Raw genomic sequence first — 26,439 nt, forward strand, 5'->3', positions numbered from 1 at the left:
CTCTTTGTACTAAATAATGTGTGTGTGTGTGAAATGATGTAATATATTAAGCATTATGCATGTTATATTCGTTGATCTTACATAGTTGGAAAAGAAAAAGCTACGCCGTTATTTGATATGAGCATCTGTAGATGAATTTATGGGTGTGTTTAGTGCGAGTGTGTGTATATACATATGCACAAATAGTTATATACATATATATTATGATATTATGAATAACATCGACCGTAATGGATATATAATACTGTACACTTCGATTTATGTATGTACGTACGTACGTATGTATGTATTGTCCTTTTCCACCAATATCTATCTATCTATCTATCTATCTATCTATCTGTCTATCTATCTATCTATCTATCTATCTATCTATCTATCTATCTATCTATCTATCTATCTATCTATCTATCTATCTATCTATATATATATATATACATATACATATATATATATATATATATATATATATAATATACATATATATATACATATATATACATACATACATACATACATATATACATATATATATATATATATATATACATATATACATACATACATACATACATACATACATACATACATACATATACATGCACAAATATTTATATATACATATATAGTATGAATAAGATCGGCCGCAATGGATATATAGTACTGTGCACTTCGATTAATATATATAATTGTTTTTGTTGCAGCACTCTATCTCAGATCAAGTCACTTGCTATGCAAGTACATTTCCGTATATATATATATATACACACACACATATAAAGCCTTTGTATATACATAGATATACATATATAGCCCTTGTGTGTATATATATATATATATATATATATATATATATATATATATATTTTATTATATGTATACATTTATATATATACGTATGTATACACACACATATATTATGAATAAGATCGGCCGTAATGGATATATATACTACATTTCGATTAATATTTATATACCCCTCGTAATACTCACACACACACACACACACACACACCACATATATTATATATATATATATATATATATATATATATATATATTATATATATATATATATATACACACACACACACAGACGTTGTGTCCATGGCGAGAGGTAACGATTGAGGCCGAACTGCGTAAAGTGTTCCGGGAAGTTGGCAAACATAGCGTGTTATGATTGTAAGGAGAATGTTATAGGATTAACGCAGGCCTTAATATTGGTTCGTAAAGTTGCTTCTTTCTTGTACCTTCTTGAAGCTTTCGATTATTTAAACCCATCAGACACATGTTTTTGCTGTTTTTCTCACAGCATATCTTCATAATTTAGATCCACAATAGATCATGGAAACGGGTTTTTTAATTCGCAATAAAACGATTTGAAACTGTTTTATTTAATATTTCAGAACTTAGGGTTTAAGAACGTATTCCTCATAGGTTTAATCTCCCGACACCAATTTGCCTTTCCATTTTTTAGGAAGGCCAAGTATTTCTTCATTTATATTGCAATTATAATTATCGATTTGTGACATTCCTCCCTTTACTTAGATGATTAATATTTCATTTCAGAAACCCGTTGCTATTGCTTACAATGTTTCATATTACATAATACTTATTTAATGGCAATTCTGCTCTATTTAAAACCAAACGACGAAATATATAATCAGAATGGCTATTTGAAATACAAAAAAAAAAAAAAAAATAAAGGAAAAAAAGAGAAAACCTAGGTCTTTGAAATAAAGATTTATCCTCAGATCGAAGATGTAATTCGAATGCTTGTAAAGGTGTTCAAGGGGTCAGTTGTTGTCTACACTCGGTAGATTGTTTATTTACCAAAGAATGGAAACGGACCCTCCGTCGGACTTAAAGTTTCTAGCAAGTTATACTAATGATATTTTGGTCAACCTGAAGCTATGGATACAGGACACTTACTCGAAACCGTGAAAAAGTCGTGAAGCGGATTTATGAAGTCTGTCCGTTATTTTTCTGTATTTGTTTTCCCTTAATAACATCAAAATTTTGAAAGACACTTATCAATAATTCATGTAAATGTCGGTTCCCTATGGCATAATAGAGAGATACTGACGCGGTAGTAAAGCTGAGGTATTTTGAATTCAATACTATCTTTTCCGAAAACAACAATAATAGTTTAACTTAGGAATGAATTCTTGAACTTTACGTCCAATAACCGTCTGTGAATAAAGCTTGCCATGCGATTTTTGTTTTATTATTTCGTAACACGTAGGAAATAGTATACGTGGAAATAATAAAAACGGCAGAAACTTGAGTGGAGTTAGAATGGTTATTATTAGTTAAAAGTGATTCCTAAGAATTCTTTTTTCTAAGTGGAATACAAATGGAAATTGTGGTCATCATTTAAGTTTTGTTCGGTTTGCAGTAGGATTGAATAGGAAGCAGTTTAGATATGAAATTGGGTCGAAGTGCGAAATTTATGAGTTGATTATAAGTAGACATTTAAGTTTCAAGAGAAGCATTTTTCAATTGCTCGTTGTCAGGAAGTTTATTTTTCAACATTAAAAGTCAAACATTCTATTTAATTGATAGAAACCCTACCACTGAAAGAAAGTATAGGAGCGATAGTGTATGATAGGTTCAGCAGCTATTGGAGACTAGTTTCAAAACGTTTTGGTAACACTATAAATATCAGTTTGAAAAGAAATTAATTTCATTTGTCTGTGAGCTCTTGCTACTGACGAGTAGGCTTTATTAAAAAAAATGTTCATGCCACACCTTCTGTGCAAATAAAATACCTCAACAAATGCTTTTACTGATTTACCAGTAAAGCTATCATCTACATTTAGTTATGATACTTCTTCAATGTGTTACTCTTTAGAGCTCACTTCACATTAATTCTTTTGTTTTTAAAATATCAACATTCAAACATGGTTGGCTGACATTCATTCTTATAAATGAAATTTGCTTAGCGGGTGTAAACCCGGGTTCGACATTCTTTTACAAAGTCGGATTTTTCAATCTTGATATCAAAACAAATACAGGTTTAATAATAATAATTATAATTATAATTATTATATCTGTACATCAATCGAAATCAAATAAATCCATTGATGGAAAAGTAATATTTCAAATCAGTCCAAAAATTTGTTTTGGTGATGAAGTTTTTCAAGAGAATGTTCAGTGTTATTCATTGCCCTCATCCCCAATTTTAGTAGGGTGCGCTTGCACCCTCTGTTACCGAGTAAATGCTGATACTGAAGATTCCTTATTCCCCTACAATATATTCATTTATAAGCGAAGGGATCATACTCTTCTTACTTGAGATAATTTATAAACAATTTAATTATAGAATCTAAATCAACAATTTAGCTTTGAACATAAGTTAATACTTCATTGAATACAAGAATATATATATATATATATATATATATATATATATATATATATATATATATAACGCAAATAAGAAGATAAAGAAAGACTTTAACGTCTTTAATGATCAGTTACAATTGTTTCTGTACCAACTTTCCTTTCAACACCAGTTCATGCAAAAGCTCCGAGTGAAAATTTACATATTTGTAGTTTTAAACATTAGAGTGACTTTGCTTCAGTCTTGCATCAAAGGTAGGCTCTTACATTGTGCCTCTATCATTGTGTTTTTGCTTATATTGGGAAGAAACAAAGTAAATAAAGATGAAAATGTAAATAGACTGTGCAAAGATCGACAGGGCAAGTACAGTGTCAGTGCCAAAGTAAATAAAAGTATGGTTAGGGAATGAAGAAGCAGTAGAAGAGGAAGGAGATGAGAGAAAGAGGAGGAGGAGGTCAAGAAGAAAGAGAAAGTGAAAATAAATAGTTGGAAGGACCGAAGAATGATGTGGATAGTAACAAGTGATCCCACTCCAGTCTCAAATTACAACGGACAAAATTATTGTAATTCTGGTGTAGAATCTGAAATATCTAGTGGTAAAATAAAGAAACTAACAAAGAAAAAAGGAAGGATGGTAGTAAAAACAATTGCAACAATCACTGCAACCATTATAACGAGAAGAAAATAATAATAAGAAATTAATTATAACAATACCACTACTATTAATAATAGAAATTAATAATATTAAAAATAATAACAATAATATTACCAGTGATAGCCACTACAGGAGAGGCAGTTGGAAGACAATTTTAATGGTGGTGACTAGAGGAACACAATGTTAATGGTGATGACTATAGTCTGGGTGGAGAGGACAATTTTAAGGATGAGGGATGGATATCAAGTGAAATGGTTCTGGGTAATGAGAAAAGTATGTGGCATCAAGGAAAAACTGCTGTCACAGAGATGAAGAATGGTGGGTGTGTTTTGGGAAGAATTTGTGCAAAGGGCCCAATTGTGCATATATACCACTTAGGCATTGCAAGACATTGCAAGACCTGGTGTAGAACCCAATATACATATGTTTCAGAACAAAGTGTTAGCTGAGTATAGAGTGGTACTAAGAAAGAGAGATGCCAAAGGAACAAACAGTTATCTTATGAGTTACATTAGCTTTCGGCTGTTTCTGCTATAGTGGACTCATAGTTGAGTATCTGGGTAATACCTTATAGTTTCATTGGAGCCAGTCCACTGCATCTTATAACAGAAACAGTTGTAATCTAATGAAGTTCATAAGATATATATAGTTACACACACACACACACACTGCTCTTCCAGAACTAAGGTTTGCTGAATTGGTGGTGGTGATAGGGACTTCTCAAAAAGTGCAGTCATCTCAATCACTTGTTGTCTCCTTCATAAAGTTTAAGATCCTGTGATCAGCCTTTACCACTACATCCAATGTGTTTCTGGGTTTCCCTCTTCCACAAATTCCATCCACATTAAGTGATCACTTCTTCTTTATACAGCTGTTCTCATCCATATGCATCACGTCCATACAAGCATAATTGTTTTTCTTGCACACATCAACTGGAAGAAGTGGACCTAGGAAGATGTGAGACAGAGTAATGAGAAAGGACCTTCAGCTATTGAACCTCCCTGAGAGGATGACAATCTACCTGTCTATCTAGGTCATCCCACAGAATGCCCCAAGACTGTTTCCACATGTTTTCCCCATTCACCTTGATCTTTCATAATGGTCCTCAGCTCCTATACCCCTTCCATACCAGTAACCTCCAGCAGGTTGTCAAAATAGGTCATCTTCCTCCTTGTCTCCTGGTTCTTCTTTCCGTTGGTTGCCAGAGCACTAGCTTGTTAGCAATTTCATCAGTGTGTCTGATGCAGTGTCCAGCTAGCCTCATTCTTCTATGCTGTATCTTCAATATTACTTTTGGTAGTCCCTGGTATAAGTTGGCATTTATTGTATGACTCTTCCAGGAGACATTGAGTGCCATTCTAAGCATCCTTGTATAAGAACCATCCAACTGCTTCTTAATGCTTTCATGAGCATCCAAGTTTCAGCCCCGTATAGAAGAACAGATTCCACTGTGGCCAGAAACAACCTCACTTTCAATTTCTTTGTTAACTTTGAAATCCATACCTTTCTCAATTTATGGCATGTGCGCCAGGCAAGAGCTTTCCTTGCTATGATGTCTTTTTCAGCACCAAGGTATTTGAAATTTTTGACTACCTTGAGTGACTTGCTATCTCTCACTTTCACTGACACAGGCATTTTGTGGTTGAATAGTTGCAGCTCTGTTTTCTTTGTGTTGCAGTACAATCCTAAGATGACAAGTGTCTGAGACTTTTGGCGATTTGTTGCTCCCAAGAAGAATTGTCAAGTTAAGTAAAATCTTGGCCATCCATCCATACTGGCATGTTCTTTATAGCCAGTCCCCAACTCATGCGCGTGCACACACACACACACAATTCTGTTCTCTGTCAAACTCCCCCACACCCTCATCACCTACTGCAGGACCTGCTGCTTTTCCTCATGTACCTATCCACACACTCTCTCTGTATTTATATACCTACCATATCACCACCCCAGCCAATTCCAATTCTTCTCATCATCACTTACTATCTCTATAGCCATTTCACTTTCTTTCAACATCACTTGCTCTGCTGGCTCTAAACATCTCCTCTCATACTCTTATGGAACATACCCTTCTATCCCTTTTGTACTACTTATACTACACCAACTGTTCCCTGCATGCAGATTCTCTCTCTCTCTCTCTCTCCACCTATCCCTCTATCTTTCTTTAACTCTCTCCTAACTTCCTCTTCTTCCTTGTCCCACTGAGGAAGCCAAATATCCCCTCCAGTAAGAGGGCTACTTCTGTTCTTTTCTAATCTCTTGGTTCCATTTCTCTCAGCTGAGAGGTCTTTGTCTTGTGAGCTTGCAGGTGCTGGTACCATATAAAAGCATCTGTGCTTGTGTCATGTAAAAAGCATCTATACTGGTGCCACTTAAAAAGCACCCATGCTGGTATCTTATATAAAGTGCCAGTGCTGGTGTCACATAAAAAGCACCCAGTATAAAGTGGTTGGTGTTAGGAAGGGCATCCAGCCATAGAAACCATGCCAAAACAGACAATCAGAGCCTGCCAGCTCCTGTCAAGCCATCCATTGCAAGAAAGGTATACCAAAGTGGGCTGGTTACATCACTGGCATAGGCCATGGGTTATGGTCTCACTTGGCTTGCCAGGTCTTCTCAAGCACAGCATATTTCCAAAGGTCTCGGTCACTAGTCATTGCCTTGGTGAGGCCTCATGTTTGAAGGTCATGCTTCACCACCTCATCCCAAGTCTTCCTGGGTCTACCTTTTCCACAGTTTCCCTCGTCTGCTAGGGTGTAACACTTTTTCACACAGCTATCCTCAACCATTCACACCACATGACCATACCAATGCAGTCGTCTCTCTTGCACACAACATCTGATGCTTCTTAGGTCCAACTTATCTCTCAAGGCACTTACACTCTGTCAAGTATGCACGCTGACATCACACATCCAGTGGAGCATACTGGTTTCGTTCCTTTTCTACACTATGAAAACGTTACTCAACTTTGGGGTTTTCGAGACAGACGCCTCCTTTTCTCACACACACATGCATACACGCACAATCACATGCGCATGCACACACACACACACACACACATGCACTTATATTAATGATGTACACAAATACATGACAGGTTTACAATAATACTGAAATACACATAAAGTAAACACATACAGAAATATATATTACTCTTTTACTTGTTTCAGTCATTTGACTGTGGCCATACTGAAGCACCGCCTTTAGTCAAGCAAATCGACCCCAGGACTTATTCTTTGTAAGCCTAGTACTTATTCTATCAGTTTCTTTTGCCGAAGTAAACACACCAGCATCGGTTGTCAAGCAATGTTGGGGGGACAAGGACAAACACACAAACATATACACACATACATATATATGTACATATATACGACGGGCTTCTTTCAAGATGTTGATTTTATTAGGTATTTCTGTTTATTTAGAAACCTACAATGAAATTAGGTATTTCTATTCATTTAGAAATTTACAATGGACATATCAGACACTAAACTATAAATTTTACAGGGTATAATCTTAAAATTGACCCCGCCCCACTAAACACAGAAAATTTCTGTCTCGCTATTGGCTAAAAATACCCAATTTTTTCGCTTATTAAACCTCTATAACTTTTTTCTCCAATTGTTTTCTCCACAACATCATACCTTCAAAGCAATGAGACTGGAAGGCTACATTATTATAGCCGATTTTCATATTTTTTTTACTCTCTTTTAAAAAATGCATATTTTGCGAATGAAAAAAACTAGATCCGAAAATGCCATAGATTTATTCATGGAAGAAGTTTCTGTTCACAAATAGATCATTGCCCACAACTTCAATATACGGTTCTAAAAAAGGAATACCAACACACACAGCAAATAGACTACAGCAATGGGGCTCTACACTATTGAATTTTGACTACGAAAGGGAATATTTATCGTCTAAAAAGCTATGGCATGCAGATGGTTTGTCCAGACTGAGACTGAAGCACTGCTAGCCATTCAAAGATACGGTAATCGCAGCTTTAAGAGCAGAAGGAGGAATAAAAAATGTAATGTGGAATGTGATACGCGAATTACTGGTAACCCTAGATGACATAAAGTGAAATGCAGTAAAGGACAAATTCATAACAAAAGTGAAAAGAACACTGTGGTCAGGAAGAGTAAATAAGAACAGGATTAGTGCAAAATGAAACCAAGATGTGATCCTCTACTCAGTTTGTGATGGCATACTGATTTATACACAGAAAGTAGTGATACCTGAAACACTGCAAAAGTAAATGTTCAGGGAATTTCATGATGGACATCCTGGTATTTCGAGGATGAAAGTTTTAATGCGTAGCTATGTGTACTGGTGAAAAATGAATAGGGAAATCGAAAATTTAGTGAAAGGCTGTAGTGGATGTGCTTTAGCAGCAAAATTGCCGGCAAGAAAAAGTAAGCTTTGGCCAAAAGTAGATGTTCTGTGGTCGAGACTACATATCAATTTCACCAGTCATTTAAATGGTTCATACTACTTAATGGTAGTTGATAGTTTCTCTAAATGGCCAGAAATTTGTAAGTGTAAAAAAAACAACCTCCTCAACTGACAATTTTTTTTACATGAGCTGTTTGTGAGATTTGGCATCCCAGACGCGATAGTGTCTGACAATGGAAGGCAATTTGTGTCTTTTGAATTTAGAAAGTTGTGTAAAACGTTCGCTGTAGAACATGTAACTATGGTGCCATACCATCCCAGATCTAACGGACAAGCAAGACGCTTTGTCGACACATTCAAGAGAGCCCTAAGGAAGTCACGGATAAGACAGCTCTACAACAATTCTTAAGAGTATACTGTGTGACACCAAATCCAACTACACCAGCAGGGCTGATGTTTGCAAGAAAAATAAAATCAGTCTTCAACAATTACTACCTGGTAAGAAAAGAAAAATTGCAATGGATTGATAATACAGCAAGATTTTTCAAAATTGGTGAAAAGGTATTTGTGAGGGGGTATAAGAATGGAAAACAGTGTTGGGAAGATGGTGTGATTACCAAATGCATAGGAAAAATGCTATACATGGTAAAAAGTAGAAAAGGGCTATAAAAGAGACACATGAACCAACTGAAAAAAAGATTTGTTGAGAGTGAACCCAAGAGAATGGAAGAACCAATGGAATAGTTATAAGATACTTTCCAAGTACCAACAGCACCGCAGGTAATTGAACCCAGACACACAAGCGTAAGCAAAAGAAAAAGTACGGAGTTCCTGAAAGTGGATGCCAATCGCAAAAAATATTAAATGTGTAACTAAGGAAAAAAAAAAAGAAAACTCAAAAATAGGATGCGAGTGATATAAAAAGTATTGCTTTTAAGAGAAATAAAATAATACTCACTAAGAAAAAAGAAAAAACTTAAAAGGGGTATGAGATGTTAAAGCACGTCGAATGAAGCTGCTTGGCACAAATTGACCTTGAACTCTGTTGTGCATGCACACTAAGTTTCAACATCCCAGCTCACAGCCACTGTTTATAGCAGTGCTTGGAAGAAAGGTGTATAGCGTATGATCGTAGTATTGACCATGACAGACTAAGTTGAGCAGAGAATCTGCATCAAATTTTGCCAAAAGCTTTGCGATATCTGTTCGGAGGTCAATGCAAAGTTTTCAAAAAGTTTTCTTCATTTTCGACTCGAAACCGAAACCTGAGTAACTTCTTGGTCAGCTGAAAGCAGTTTTGGCGCAAACTTGACAGACACACATCTCATACCCAAACCTTCAGTGATAATGGACTGAACTGAACCATAACTAATCTGCACATCATCTGATAACTCACGGATGGTGATTCAACAATTTCCCTTCAGAGCTGCATGTACTGCGATGTTTTTCTCAGTCCTACTGGTTGTGGTTCTCCCAGAACATTCGTCAATATCGACATTTTTCAGCCTTCGTGGAAACGTCTGAAATACTTGTAGACTTGTATGTGGCTCATACACTCTTCTCCATACACTTTCTGCAAATTTGTGTAGGCCTCTGAGCAGGTATTGTCATGACAACTTTCTGTCATGGTCAATGCGACGGACACATGCTACAGACCTTCCTTCTAAGCACTTCTGTAAGCAGCGGAATTGAGCTAGAATGTTAAAACTTAGTATGCATGCACAATAGAGTTCAAAGTTAATCTTTGCCAAGCGGCTTCACTCTATGTGCTTTAGCTTCTTTACTATGGCAACACCCATGTACTTATTGATCAGACCATATGTGTGTGTGTATATGTGTATATATATATATATATATATATATATCGTCATCATCATCATAGTTTAAAATCTGCTTTTCATGCTGGTATAGGTGGGACAGTTTCACAGGAGCCGGCCAGGCAGAAGCCTGCATCAGACTTCTGCGACTGTTTTGGCAGGATTTTTACAGCTAGATACCTTTCCTAACACCAACCATCCAGCAGGTCGGTTTTGGCAAGGGTTTTACAGCTGGATGCCCTTCCAAGTGTCAACCAAAGTTTGAACTGTTTCCAAAGAAATTTTTGTCCCTTCTTCAGCTAAAACAGTCTCTAGTTCTTGTAGTGATGGTAGTGGAGGATATCGACTCCTTACTTGATTTTCTGAAATGCACCGTAAATGTTCAATAATATTGAGATCTGGGGACTGTGGTGGCCAGATAAGATGTTCAACTTCACTAGAATGTTCCTCATGCCATTCAGTAACAAGTGATGCATTATCATCCTGAAAGATTGTGTTTCCTTCTGGAAACAGTTCTGCAACCATAGGATGAATTTGATCAGATAAAATGCTCTGTTGTCCATTTGGTCCTGAGACTGTTAACTCTGGCTTGTATGCTACTATCCCTGTGTTGCAGTGGTCATTCAGCGGACAAGTTGTGTTATCCTTGCATGAACATCCTGCTTCTGCCTCGGGTGTAGGCCTATCTACAAATATCTTTTTTACATTAGGTGCATAGCTAAAGGATAGTTTCAGGGTATGTCTATTAAATATTTTATTGAATCTATTAGTACGGAGGAAGTGCCTATCAACTAAACTAAGGAAAAATTTACCTACTCTGGTCTTTACGTCTAAAGAGACCGGTGGCATGAATCACAGCACATTCCGGTAACGCTTTCTCTTCAATGAGAGGGGGGCTAGGATCTGGCATGTAACTAATACTATCCTTGAAACCGCTGGCAGCTAGGGCCCAGTTGTAGTACATGGTAGCAGCATTAAAGATCTCTTTGCTTGAAGATAAGATGGAGATTCTCCTGCTGATGTCCTTACCCGGGTTCCTGAACACTATGGCTGGATGGCAGGAACCTGTGTTAATGTAAGGCAGTTTCTCATTTGGTTTTCTAAATGGCCTACAGGCGCCAGATTCCAGGTCCAGGGTCACATCAAAGAGATCTGCCGTTTTCAGGTTGGTCTCTATCATGACCTTCAGTCCAAGAGAGTTCATGGTGCTTGTGAGGTTCTCTCTGAACCTATCTAGCTTGTGGCCATTGGCCCCTCTTGGTATTTCCAGTGCGTTATCTTTGTAGAGTCCAAAGCTACTTGAAGGGAATTTCCTTTTAAGTGCATCTAAGATGAAGAAACCCACTAGGTCATATACATCAGCACTGTTGAAGGAGTCCTCCGGGTAAGTATGTTTGGCTAAGAGTAGGGTTCTTCTGGCGTTCATGATAATGCGTATGTCCTCGTTGCTGACTTCAGTGTGGGCCTTTGACTGGAGCTTCTTTGGTATAGATGAGTAGAAATCAACTATATAAAATTGGGTAAACCTAGCTCTATCCCTACCTCTATTGGCCTTAAGCCATGTAATGACCTCTTTGGTGTTGTGCCATAGGGCAATGTCAGAGAAGTTTCTAATGCCGTTACTGATCTTCCTGATGAGCTGTTTACTTACTTGTCCAATCTCAGACTTCACCAGGTTTATCAGCCTGCATTTAGATTTGGAGGTAAAGTTAGGATTATGATCCTTGATCATTATGAAGGCCTCTTTCTTCACCAGCGTTTCTACCCTATTTTCTATGCCTAGTTTAAAAGCTATATTTCTTATTTCTTTATTACCCACAAGGGGCTAAACATAGAGGGGACAAACAAGGACAGACAAAGGGATTAAGTCGATTACATCGACCCCAGTGCGAAACTGGCATTTAATTTATCGACCCTGAAAGGATGAAAGGCAAAATTGACCTTGGCGGAATTTGAATTCAGAACATAACGGCAGATGAAATGCCTATTTCTTTACTACCCACAAGGGGCTAAACACAGAGGGGACAAACAAGGACAGACGAACAGATTAAGTCGATTACATTGACTCCAGTGCGTAACTGGTGCTTAATTTATCGATCCCGAAAGGATGAAAGGCAAAGTCGACCTTGGCGTAATTTGAACTCAGAGCGTAATGGCAGATGAAATATGACTACGCATTTTGCCTGGCGTGCTTACGTTTCTGCCAGCTCACCACCTTATAAAGCTATATTTCTATTGTATGCCTGGAGGCTAGCCCCACTGTACATCTGTGTAATGCTGTTGTTAAGAAGTTATACGTATGTGTCACTACTTACTCTATATAAAGTTTTTGTTTTATCAGAAAAGAGAATGGGCCTGTCAGAAGACTGAAGCATACAGGTGTCTGTTCTGAGTTTACGTTGGAAAGGGTTTGAGGACTTTTACAGGCGGAGTATTATGTTCAACAGGTCATTTTTGAAAGCCTCCAGTTCCTTGATCTTGGGTGGAAACTTCCCAGATTTAAGCCCAAATTTTCAGTTTCCGTTGGTGGTTTGGGCTGGTCAAAGTAAAAAGCTTTCCATCTCATCCACCTGATCAATTCGATTATTTTCTCCAGCAGCAGCCTTGTATAGAGTTCGTTCGGTGGTGGTGGAATATTCTTTGTTGAATATCCCAAATCCATTTGTAAAGCATGTATAAAATAATGTTATAATCTTTGATGATTATGTAGAGCACAACGCCGGTGAGCGTAGATATATGGCACAAGCTGCAGAGGACCTATTGCAATACACTCTACGTTTTGTGGAAGCGTGTGCTTGCGTGAGTCTTCTAAGAGTCCATAAGTTGGGGAAAAGATGCACTCGTATATCTATCAATATAGTGTGGATATTATCCGAAATATATAGTATTATATATCCATTACAGCTGATCTTACCAATCGGTTTCGTGCAAGGAACAGTGGACTATTAGGCAATAATCCGGTTATATAAAGTTATGCTCATCAGAGTTAGCCAATATGAAAGGGAATATGGTGACTGATTTCTATTGTCGGTGGTAGATTAACACAACCTGTCAATGGCTGCTGTGGAAAAGGGTAGTGAAATGAAAAAGGGCCAGGGTATTAGGTTAGGAGTCATGCTCTTTGGTTGGGTATGCTGTGAGGCCGGTAAGTGTTATCTTAAAGTGTTTGTGTGCATTATTAAATGTGGCACTCCTGTGGGGATTTGGGGATTGGGTGTGTGATATGTGTTGTGGTGTCATGTGCATAATTTTTTCCAGGGTTGTAGGTAAACGTGGCTGTGTTCGTTGATCCATTTTCTTTCAATAAAAGATAAGGTGTGCATGTGTGTGTGGGTTATGTTAGTGTACGGTGTGTAATTTGTGTGCGGGAGAGGGTCTATGTATATGACACCACTACACATACCACACACCCCATCCCCACAGGAGCGTCACACTTAATAATGCGCACTTCCCACACAAACGCTTTGAGATAACACTCCGGCCTCACAGCATACGCAACCAAGGGGCATAACTCCTAACCTAATACCCTGGCTCTTTTTCGTTTCACCAACCTTTTCCACAGCAGCCGCTGATAGGTTGTGTTAATCCACCTCCAACAATAGAAAGTAGTCGCCATATTTCTTTCCATATTGGCTAACTCTGATGAGCATAAGATTATACAATCAGATTTTTACCTAATACTTCATTGTTCCTTGCGAAAAACGAATTGGTAAGATCGGTTGTGATGGATATATAATACTATATATTTTGGATAATATATCCAATCTATTGATGGCCTTTGATATAACCCAGTCTGGATCTCCAATATCTCATCTAAGATCGTGAAACAATTTTTCACCGCACTTGATCGCTGCTTCCCTAAAAATGTAGTGTACAGCAAAATATTCAACCGACACACTATAAAACTATCATATACAAATTCATCAAACTTAGAGCATCATATTCAAAAGATTAACAACCACAAATTGAGGTGACAACCAACATACCGAACAGAACCAATCCCTCTAGCGCTCGATGTACACAAGCCAACAAAATCAAACAGTTATGCTCATGCAGAGGTAGATCCAATTGCCATTTGGATAACCAATGTATGACTAAGAACATGGTATACAAGTGCACTATAAATACTAGAGGATGCCCTTACGTATATATCGGGGCATCGGCTGATTTTTTCAAAAATCGATACCGCACCAACATTGCCAGCTTTCGAAATATCCTTAAATGACTTATAACATCACTGGCCGATTTTATCTGGAGGCTTAAAGAAGCAAAGATAAAATACGAACTTACATCGTCCTTACTTAGACACGCGAGTTCCTACAACAATATATCCCGCAAATGGCAGTTATGCTCCGAGGAGTCACCCTCGATAATGTTAACAAAGGAGCGCATTATAAATAAATTCACTGAACAATTACCCAGATGCCTACACACAGCTAAGCACATATTCACATATTACAATGTATACATGACGCCCACAACTCTTAATACACATGAACTTGAGGAACTATATTTGAATAACTTGCACTTGACATATGATTTTGCAATCTAGATCCATATGTGTATATATATATATGTATGTATGTATGGATGGATGGATGGGTGGGTGTGTGTATGTATGTATGTATGGATGGATGTATGTATGTATGTATGTATGTATGTGTGTATGTATGCATATATATGTGTGTGTATATGCATATATATGTATGTGTATGATGTATGTATGTGTGTATATGTATATGTGTGTGTGTGTGTGTGTGAGCATATATGTATATATATGCGTATATATATATATATATATATATATATATATATATATATATATATATATATATATATACTCACAGAGTGGTTGGTGTTAGGAAGGGCATCCAGCTGTAGAAACATTGCCAGATAAGACCGGAGCTTGGTGCAGCCTTCTGGCTTCCCAGATTCCCGGTCGAACGTCCAACCCATGCTAGCATGGAGAACGGACGTTAAACGATGATGATGATGATGATGATGTATATGTGCGTCTAAGCACGAACACCAAAAAATTTTCGTCTAAGTATTATCTTCCTTTCAACTTCTACTTCCTTTTCTTTCTCTCAACAGTTACAACAGCGATGGCTTATTTCATCATTTTCTCTAAACTAGAATGTATAATTTTCACATTCACATTTGAATTTTTTGCTTTTCAATAATTTTTCTCTGTTTTTGCTCATTCTCGAATTTGATGGACATATAGCGGTAAGCCGACTCAGGAAATCTCTAGTGAGTTGATGTATCAGAAGACTCCCAGAACAGGTCGAAATATGTGTTGCACCCAATAAAATCTATTACACATTCAATCTATTTTATTAATACTGTTACCCCAACCACCACTACGAAGTTCCTGCAATAAATCTACGGATAACAACAGGTAGTAGTCGACACTGTGCTGATGCTTTACTCATCATCTATTTATACATTTTGTATAATTTCTCCATTATATATATATATCCCTTTATAAAGAGTAGATGAATAGGCAACGATGAGTAGGCCACCTTTATAAGGAGTTGAGGAGTAAACAATGAAAATTTGATATTATTACCAGTCAATTCCCAGATTAAAGTTGTCAAAGAAGTATGTTTTTCTTACAACATAGATAGATGGTTATTTCATTTAGATTTAAATTCAGAAGCAACAGCATCAATATAGTAATATGATTTGTTACTGGTATCTTTGGAGCATTTATATATAATAATTTTTTTGTAGGCATTGATTGTTAATAGGACAATTTAATTATTTCTGTAATTGCACCATCAAACAGTTCTGATATTGTAATTATTATTATTAAAATTCTGCCATGGTGTACTTCTTTCATCCTTTTAGGATCTATAAAAGAAGTGCCATGGGGTTGATGTTATTGACAATACTCCTCCCCCTAATTTTCATGTTTTGTGGATTATTATAATTATTATCATCATCATCATCATCATCATCAGCATCATCATCATCATCATCATCATCATCATCATCATCATCATCATTATCGCCTTTGCACAACCTCTAACGCTGGAGATGTACTACAGTGTCAACTGTTCACTATCTGTGAACTAAGGTAACACCCCTTATTTTTTGAGTGCCTTCGAGCGGTTCCAAGCAGTGCTGTTGTCTACAAGTGCTCTACCCTTATTGCAGCCCCTATTTTTTTCCATGTACTTCTCAAGATTTTTTCTCACTGTTCCCAGGGCTCCGACATTTATTGGTACTACTACCACCTTTTTCATCGACCCCAACTGCTTAACCTCCCAAGCTAACCTGTCATATCTTTCGACTTTTCTTTCTTCCTTATCGCATACCTTGTTGTCAACTGGGCATGCTATATCTATGATCCAGCATAGTTTGCTTTCTTTCTCAATTAAGATTATGTCTGGCTTCCTATTCTCTATCTCATGGTCGCACTGAATCATAAAATCCCACAGGATCTTTGCATTATCCTTTTCCATGATGCCTTCGGGTTTATGGTTGTACCAATTTTTTCTCTGTCAAGTCCATACTTGTTGCAAAGTGTCCAATGGACAAGCCTTGCTATATTGTCATGGCTTCTCTTATATTCCTTCTGAGCATGTGGTGTACATTGGCTGGTAATATGCCATACGGTTTCACCATTTTGTCCACAGATTCTGCACTTATCACTTTCTGATGTGTTGTCTATTCTGCATCTTATGTAGTTTGTTCTTAGTTCTTGGTCTTGGGCAACACAGATTAGAGCCTCCGTTTCTGGTTTTGAATCACTTTTAGTCATCCACAGCCATCTTTTTTCTCTGTCTATCTTATCTTCAACATCCCCATGAAATTGGCCATGCATTCTTTTCTTTATTCACTTACTTTCAGTTTCAATAGTTTTCAATTTCTTGTATAGTGCTTTATTTTTGCAATCTTTCATCCTACACAAGCCTGACCTTCCTACCTCTAATAATAGCAGTTCTGTGGAATTTTTTACATACCATGCTATGTTGTTTCCTTCTGCTCTAATGCTGTGTTCGCATCCAATAAGTCCTCTTCCCCCTCTTTTTCTTGGTACATACAGTCTGTCTGTGTCACTTTTTGGGTGGAGTATCCCATATCTAGTTAGCAACTTCCTTGTCTTTCTGCCTAAGCTGTTTAGTTCGTCTGCAGTCCATGTGATTACCCCTGCTTCACATCTAAGGAATGAAACCGCCCTGGTATTGATAGCATCAATCTCATTCCGTCTGTTTAATTTTGACTTAAGGATCAGTCTCAGTCTGCGCGAGTACTCTACCTTAAATTTTCCTGTCATTTTTTCTCCATCAATTTATCCATTTCCAAAATCCCCAAGTACTTATAGCCCGTCCATTCCAAACATACTGTCCACTCCAATTATAAAGAGAAGAGAGGATGAAACCCATAAACTGACTACAGTCTATCTACCCTATGTGAAAGGCCTCTCTGAAAAGATACAAAAAATATGCGGCCCATATGACATCAGGGCAGTATTCAAGAGTAATACAACACTTCACAAATATCTCCTTAGAGTAAAACCACCAATGGAAGAGAATATAACCAAAGACTGTGTGTACTCCATCCCATGCAGCTGTGGTAGGTTATACAAAGGCGAAACATGCTGCCCTCTCAAAATAAAGATAGAGGAACAACGCAAAGCTGTGACATGAGGTGGTATCGATAAATCGGGTATAGCTGCTCATGTATGGAAAAATGAAGACCACCAGTTCCTGTGGGATGAAGTTAAAATAATAGACAGAGAACACCACTGGAAAAAGATTCAATCTACTACACTTTCAGTCCTCAAAATGCATGAGGAGAAATGTTTGCGAGTTATTAACATCATGCCCTGGAGAGATAAATAAAATGAGAGGAGAATTTCATATCTGCACAAAACTGTTTGATTAAATAATTTTCTTCTTTTTCCTGTTTTTGTTTCTTTTCCTCTTTTTCTTTTTGCCAGTTGTAAATTTGAAAATTGAAAGCTGATGATGTCATTTCATCAATGTGGAATGCTGATTGCCCTCGTTCAAATTTTGGATTTGAATTTCTATGTATCACTTATCATTTTGAACTTGACAAAGACAGGCTAGCTGTCGAAATATTGTTCAAACCAATAAAATATCTACTGCAATCATATCACACTCTTTGTATTGTCTATTATTATTATTATTATTATTATTATTATTGTAAAGGTGGCGAGCTGACAGAATCATTAGCAATCCAAGCAAAACACCTAGTAGCATTTCATCTGTTTTTATGTTCTGAGTTTAAATTCTGCTGAAGTTGACATTGCCTTTCATCCTTTTGATGAAATAAATAACAGCTGAACTGAGGTCAGTGTAACCAACTAGCCTCCTCCACCTGAAATTGCTGGTCTTGTGTAAAAAATGGAAACCATTGTTATTGAAGACGTCGCACAGTATCCGATATTGTGATGTAGATTGAAGATATTGTGTATACCAGGGGTTTGTACTGTCTGTCAAGTCACAACAAGGACTTCAGATAGTATTTTACGCAGCATGAGTGTAATTCGTAGTAAAACCAATTTTTGTAATACACCAAGACTGTAGGGTATTTCTAAAGTGTCCTGATGTTTCTTCAGGTTTGATGATATTGAACCCAATGCTCCAATGACAACAGAAACAAATTTTATGTTTGACCCTCACAGCTGTCATATCTTGACGATCTCAATCCTCAGGTCTCCATATTTGGTGACCTTTTCACTTTCTTTCATGATAATATGATGATCCCCTGGCATTGCTTCGTTAATTATTAGGATCTCTTGTTTGTCGCTCCTAAAGGTTACTAAATCTGGTCTTTGGTGCTCTGACACCTTGTCTGTCTGGAAGTTAAAGTCCCAGAGGATCTTTGCCTTCCAATTTTCGTCCATTGGTACCAAGCATCCGTTACTTCATATCATACTTCCGGCATAGTAGCAATGAAAGTTTTAGGTTACCTTGTCGTGTTTGTTCTTGTACTCTTTCTGTGGAAAACTTTCAGATGCACTAACAATATGAGTCATGCTTTCAACCTTCTTCCCTACACATTCTGCAGAGGTCTGTTGCACTTGTGTGGTATATATCCCTTTTCACTGAGTTGTGAAATGCCTGATCCTGGACAGTGATGATAAGGTTTTCGCTTCTTGGTCTTTTAAGTAATTAGTACCATTATTATTATTATTGTTATTATTATTATTATTATTATATGAAAACTCACAACTTATATTGCTGGGTACGATGGAAAGTGTCAGCTGTTCGCAGCCAACAGACTAAGGTTAAACTTGTTAACTGGTCATGCTTCAAGAACCCTGCTGGGGCTTATTATTGTTGTTGTTGTTGTTATTATAGACGTCGCACAATATACAATATCGTGAGGTTGTTGATTGAAGATATTGTGTCTAACGGGATTTGTAGTTTGCCAAGTCACAATAAGGACCTCAGACAGACAGTACTTAACGCAATATGCGTGCAGTTCTAAGTAATGCTGACTTTTGCAATACATCTAGATTGTAGGGGATTTCTAAAGTTTTCAGTTGTTTTTTTAGATTGGGTGTTATTAAACCCAATGCTTCAATGACAATAGGGATAACCTTTATGTTTGACTCTCATAGCTGCCACATCTTAGTGATCTCAATTCTCAGGTTTCCATATTTATCAACCTTTTCTGTTTCTTTCATGATGACATGTTGATCTCCTGGCACAGCCACATCAATTATTACGTACTCTTGTTTGCCCCTCCTAAAGCTTACTATATCTACATGGCTGAAAAAAATCGATGCAAGTGTGAAGGTAGAACATCTACAAAAATCAGCATTGCTTGGAATCCCAAGAATTCTTCGCAGGGTACTTGAAGCATGACCAATTAACAAGTGTCACCTTGTCTGTCTGAAAGTCAAAGTCCCAGAGGATTTTTGTCTTCCTCTTTTCGTCCATTACCTTTTCCGATGTATGTTGGTACCAAGCACCCGTAACCTCATATCCATATTTACGGCATAGTAGCCATTGGAAGTTTTGGGCTACCTTGTTGTGTCTATGCTTGTACATTTTCTGCACAAAATTTTCACAAGTACTAACAATGTGAGTCATGCATTCGACCCTCTTCCTACACATTCGTCAGAGGTCCAGTCCGTTGCACTTGTCTGGTATATATTCATTTTCACTGAAGTTGGCATTCAATGCCTGGTCCTGGGCTGCGATGATTAGGCTTTCAGTATTCTTTTTTTAGGTCACCCTTGTTAAGCCACCTCCATGATGCTTCTTGGTCTTTTAATATCTTGGTTTCACGGTGGAACTGACCGTGTTGTTCCATGCAGAGTTGGGTTTCTTCTCTCTCATTAGCTGTCCTTGATCGGAATTCATGAGGACTCTCAAGTCCACTTTCATTAAAACCTTTTGTATTAACAGCATGCTGTAGCAAATCCTGTTTACTGTTTACCGAATATTCTGACATGTTCTTCTTTCACTATTGATGCACTCCTGTCCGCAAATCAGTTCATGTCCACCTTTACCCCTCTTCATGCAGAGCCTGTGTACATTCGTCTTAGGGTGGAGGGCACCATAAATTGTTATTGTCTTCTGGGTAGTGCGATCGAGTTGGTTAATCTCCGCTTGTGTCCATTTCAGGACACAAGTGGAAAATATGCTTGAAATATGCAGTGATGACCCTTTCATTTCTTTGTGCAAGATATTGTCCAGCTCCAGGATCCCAAGATACTTGTACCCATCATCATCCAGGTCTTCCATTCTCTCTCCGTTTGGCAATTCTATGCCCCTACAATTTACTCCCCCCCCCACTTCAAAGTAAGCACCGCACACTTCAAGATACCGAATTCCATCCCTATATCCTTGCTGCACATTTTCACAGCCTCAGCCAGCCTCTCCATTTCAGGTTCTGTTTTTGCGAACAGTTTTAAATCACCCAACGCGTTAGCTTTGCGTAGGACTACAGAAAATGGGATCAAGGCTATAATAAATAACAGAGGTGAACAAGAGTGTCCTTGGAAGATACCTCTTCTGATCGTTACTTCGGCTAAGTGCTGGTTGTTATTATTATTACCTCGGCTAAGTGCTAGTTGCTAAAGTCAAATGACTGAAACAAGTAAAAGAGTAAAAGAGTATTCGAGTTACCTCTATTTCCAGGTTTTTGTATTTTGAAAGTTTCTCCATTTCTTTTAGAGACACGTTGTCATTTTCTGGTATTGATATATCAATTAGAAAGCATTTTTTTCTTCTTGATCTCTAACAACTATATCTGGCCTATTGGCTTTAATTTCTCTATCTGTGTGTATTGGCATATCCCAGAGTATGGTTGCTTTCTCGTTTCCTGTGACCTTTTCTGGTGTGTGCCTATACCATCTTTTTTCTGTTGTTATTCCATAGTGTTGGTATAGCTTCCAGTGTATGTAGGTCCCAACTCTGACGTGTCTGTGAATATATTCCTTCTTAGCCAGGACTGGGCAGCCAGAGATAATATGATTTATTGTTTCTTGTCCATCTCTACATATTCTGTAGTTACTTGTTATGTTTCTTTTCATTATATGTTTTTGGTAATTTCTGATGGAGAGGCTTTGGTCTTGTGCTACAATTAAAAATCCCTCCATCTCTGCTTTGAGTCCTGAGCTTCTCAACCATTGCTGGGATTTTTCTCTGTCTATTTCTTTTGCATTTAGTTTAGTCTAGTATTTGCCATGAAGGTTCTCTTCTTGCCATCATTTTATCATGGTCCATTGCTGTTCAAGTTTTAGTTTGGATTTCATTTGTTTTATAGCTTTTGTTGTTTCTTCTTCTTCATATTTGTTAGGTAGTATGATTTCTTGTTTGTATTTGTCAACTTCCTTAAATACTGAGAACAGTTTTTTGTTTTGCTCGTGTTTTGAGGCTATTTGTATCAGTTTTCCTTGCTTCTGAAGTAGATATTTTTGCAGTCCTATGGTGGTTATTCTATAATTGTTTTCCAGCTGTATAAGGTCTCTATCACCTTCTATACGTTGTATATATATAGCCTTTCTATGTCAGATTTTGGGTGGTGCATCCTAGATCCTGTCATTATTTTTCTTGTTTTCCTGTCTGTTTTGGTTAGTTCATTTAGTGTCCAGTTAAGGATATTGTAGCTGTAACTTATAACTGGGATGGCTAAAGTGTTAATACCTATTATCTTGTTTTTAGCATTGAGTTTTGTTTTTAGTATTGATCTAACTCATCTATAGTATTCTTTCTTTATTTTCTCTTTCATTTGTGTGTGTTGTATCATATCTAGTTCATGGATTCCTAAATATTTGTATGTCTGGCTTTGGTCTAATTCTCTTATTTCATTGGCTTTATCTTGTGTGATGTTTTCCTCTTTTCAGGGTTGCTTTGGCGCATTTTTCTAATCCATATTTCATATCTATTTCTTTGGTAAATCCATGTACTGTCTATAGTAGTGTTTCCAGCTGTTTGTCATTTGTAGCGTATAGTTTTAGGTCATCCATATGTAAAAGGTGGCTGATTGTTTTGCTGTAACATTTGTATCCGCATCCAGTTCTATTTAGCATATATTATTATTATTATTATTATTATTATTATTATTATTATTATTATTATTATTATTATTATTATTATTATTTTCATCTTCTTTCAATTCCACTTCCATTTCTAGCTGGGTGTCTTCCTGATACCTAGAGCAGAGAAACTCACTATATACATTGGTAGGCCATTAAAATAAACACACCAGATTGTTTGTTTTCAAAGTCATATTATAGAAAAAAGGGGAAGAAAGACAGAAAAAATAAAAAATATAAAAGTAAACAAAGAAAATAAAGGGCAAAAAAGGAAAGAAAATTCACAGCAATAATGATCTTCTCAACACATGTGATGCACCAATTAATACAATCATTTGCACTTCCTGCATGGATAGTAATCCAGGGATCATTCTTAAATAATTTTCAGTTCCTTTTATGATCATTCCAAGTGCTCCTACAATCACTGGTATTGGTAACCATCTTGAGATGCCATCTTTGCTCCTACTACTGCATGGTATTGTTATATGTTGTTTAGTTTTGACCTTTGTCTTCGAGATAATCATAAATATGTGAGGGTTGGAGGGGATTGGAGGTGAAAGAGAAGCAGCTTACTGAATAGATCAAATTCGATAAATCTGTAAATAGGTTCAGCAGATGGTGAGGAGGAGATCAACAATAGGACTTCACATTCCTGTGCGATCATAAGACAAAAGAAGCATCGCATACTTGCGGTCAGCAGAGGTCAAATGTGTTTACAACTACTATAGATCAAAGAGAGCATTGACCTTGGCCTCAGAAAGAATCAATTCACCTTATTCTGTTTTTAATTACTGATAGTCAAAATAATAATATATATATACTGATGTTTACATTGTTGAATATTTCAATGTTTATTTTTGATTTTTTGAATTTTCTTTTTCTTTCTATAAGTTTTGCTATGGTTTACAGTTTTTGTAATTGTGCAGTTTGTACATAATGGCAGGTGCTTATCTCCTTAATTTTTAATCATGCTTTTAATTTGTTGTTTCATTAAAAGGTATGTTTACATATTCGAGTAATCAGAGAGAAAAGAAGGGTAAAATTTTCACAGAAAGTTGTAAATATTAAAGTTTCAATTTTTCTAAAGATGATCATTTGTATGTCTGGCCTGGGAAAACCGTAGTGTTCTTGTAATAAAAAGGATGTTTACATTTTTGAATTGGCGCTGCAATTTCAAGAACACTACAGTTTTCTCTGGTTGGACATACAAATGATCATCTTTAGAAAATTTAAAACTTTAATATCTACAATTTTCTATGAAAATTTAACCCTTGTTTTCTTTCCTTTCCTTCCTCCCTGAATATTCGAAAATGTAGATATCCTTTTTATTGCAAAAACATTATTATTAATATTATAATCATTATTATTATTATATTATTATTATTATTATTATTATTATTATTATCATCATCATATGTTTGGCTTTTGCTTTGTATTTGTACAAATTGACTTGAAGTCTCATCCAGAGACCTCAAGAGACAACAAGTTAGTAGTTCAAGTTGGTGTTATGACTAGGATTTTGGGTTTTGCAGAATATTGTTCTAGAGAATGTCTGTTAAAACAAGAAAATTTGAAGTTTGTTTAAGAGTAATTTGATTATAAGATGACAGTGTGATCTTAAGAAGACAGTAAAATGTGTTTATAAGATGATAGTGTGATATTAAGATGATAGTAAAAGGTTATTATTATTATTATTATTATTCTATGTTTGACTTTTGCTTTATATTTGTACAAGTTGGCTCCAAGTCTCACCCAGAGACCTCAAGAGGCAACAGGTTGGAAGTTAGTATTGTTGTAATGCCTAGTGTGCCATATATTTGGTTTTGTATTTAGTGTTGTACTAGTGAATGCCTAAAAAAAAAATTTTTTTTTTTAATTTAAAAAAAAACAAAACGAAAGTTATGTTTGTTTTAAAACTTGAGGTTACATAGAAAGTATTTTGCATAGGATATGAGCAGTTCCCATGAGCACTATCTTTTGAATTTCTGCCATTTTGGGGTTTCCTGGTATCTGAGTTAGGTAGCGATCAGCCCCTTTTGCTATCATTCCCAGGGCACCTATGACAACAGGTATTGTTTTAGTCTTCAGGTTCCACATTTTGCTGATTTCTATTTCAAGATCTTTATATTTGCTCAGTTTTTGGTAGGTCTTGACAGATATGTTTATATCGATTGGGACAGTCATATCAATGAGGAGGCATGTTCTTTGTTTGAAGTCTTTCAATATGATGTCTGGCCTATTTGCATCTATCTTTCTGTTAGTTTGAATGGGGAGGTTCCAGAGGAGTGAGATGTGGTCATTTTCAAGCACTGGAGGTGGTTTGTGTTCCCACCAGTTTTTTTCATGGGGCAAATCCAGGTTTTTGCAGATTACCCAGTGAATATATTGTGCAGCTCTATCATGCCTGTTGAGATACTCTTGATGAGATACTCTTATTATTATTATTATTATTATTATTTTCATTATCATCTTCTTTCAATTCTGTTTCCATTTCTTGCTGAGTGTCTTCCTGACACCTAAGACAGAAAATCACACTGTATACATTGGTAGGCTATTAAAATAAACACACCAAATTGTCCATTTACAAAGTCATGTGATAGAGAAGAAAGGGGAAGAAAGACAGAGAGAAAAAATAAAAAAGTAAACAAAAAAAATAAAAGGGGAAAATAGGAGAGAAAATTTACAGTGACAATGCTCTTAGTATGTATGGTGTACTAGTTAAGACACTCTTTTGCACTTCCTGTATGGATGTAAGCCAGGGATCATTCTTAAAAAATTTTCAGTTCTTTTTTTTATCATTCCAAGTGCTCTTACAACCAATGGTATTGTAACTGTCTTAAGATGCCACATCTTTTTGATTTTAGTGTGCAAATCTTATCAAATTCTTTTGCCAAAAAGGGTATGCTCATGTCAATCAATAAACAGGCTTTATTGTTTTGGTCTTTCACAACAATATCTGCTCTGTTTGCTTTGATGGTCTGGTCTGTACATACTGGGAAGTCTCCATAGCATCATTACATTTTCTCCCTCAGTTACAGCATCAGGATGGTACTTGTACCATTTTTCAGCAGTTTTTATTTTATAATGCCAACACATTATCCAGTATAGATATTGGCCAACTCTGTCATGTCTTGATTTGTACTCTTCAGGTGCTAAAACCTTACATCCAGAGATTAGGTGGTCCACTGTTTCAATCTCATCGTTGCAGTATTGGTACTTTGGGTCTACACCATTTTTCATCACATTGACTTGATAGTTCTGGGCCAATAAGCTCTGATCTTGGACAGCCAAGATAAAACCTTCACTCTATGCCTTTAGCCCTGAGCTCTGTAGCCACTGATAGGTGTGCTTCTGGTCTACATCAGCTTGTTTGCTATAGGCCACATATTTGTCATGCAGAGGTTTCTGTTCCCACCTATCGGCCAATTGTTCAAACATATTTTGCTTTGCCATTGATTTCACCTTCCTTGCAACTACAGTTGCTACACTACCCTCATGCTGTTCAGCCTGGGTATTATGCATAAACTCACTTAAAAATATTTTTCCTTCTTAACAGAATGTAGCTTCTTATGTATTTCATGGTTTTCAATGAGCTTTAGCATCCAGTCATTAGATGTTTCAAGATATTTTACCAGTACAATTGTGGTGGTTTTGTAGAAGATTCCAAATTGGATCAAGCCTCGACCTCCTTGAGCTCTGGGTA

The 26,439-nt window shown here is 36.7% G+C and overlaps 1 long non-coding RNA gene across 1 annotated transcript in view; it reads left to right on the top strand.

Moving 5' to 3' along the window:
• The first annotated feature begins 1,096 nt into the window (after positions 1-1,096).
• Positions 1,097-26,439, top strand: part of LOC118767249 — a 31,792-nt gene continuing 6,449 nt past the window's right edge. The window contains exon 1 of the long non-coding RNA XR_005003151.1: positions 1,097-1,220. This is a non-coding gene — a long non-coding RNA (uncharacterized LOC118767249). The remainder of the gene's footprint in view (positions 1,221-26,439) is intronic.

This window comes from Octopus sinensis, linkage group LG20 (assembly GCF_006345805.1).
Source record: "Octopus sinensis linkage group LG20, ASM634580v1, whole genome shotgun sequence".
In the NCBI taxonomy this organism is placed as follows: domain Eukaryota; kingdom Metazoa; phylum Mollusca; class Cephalopoda; order Octopoda; family Octopodidae; genus Octopus; species Octopus sinensis.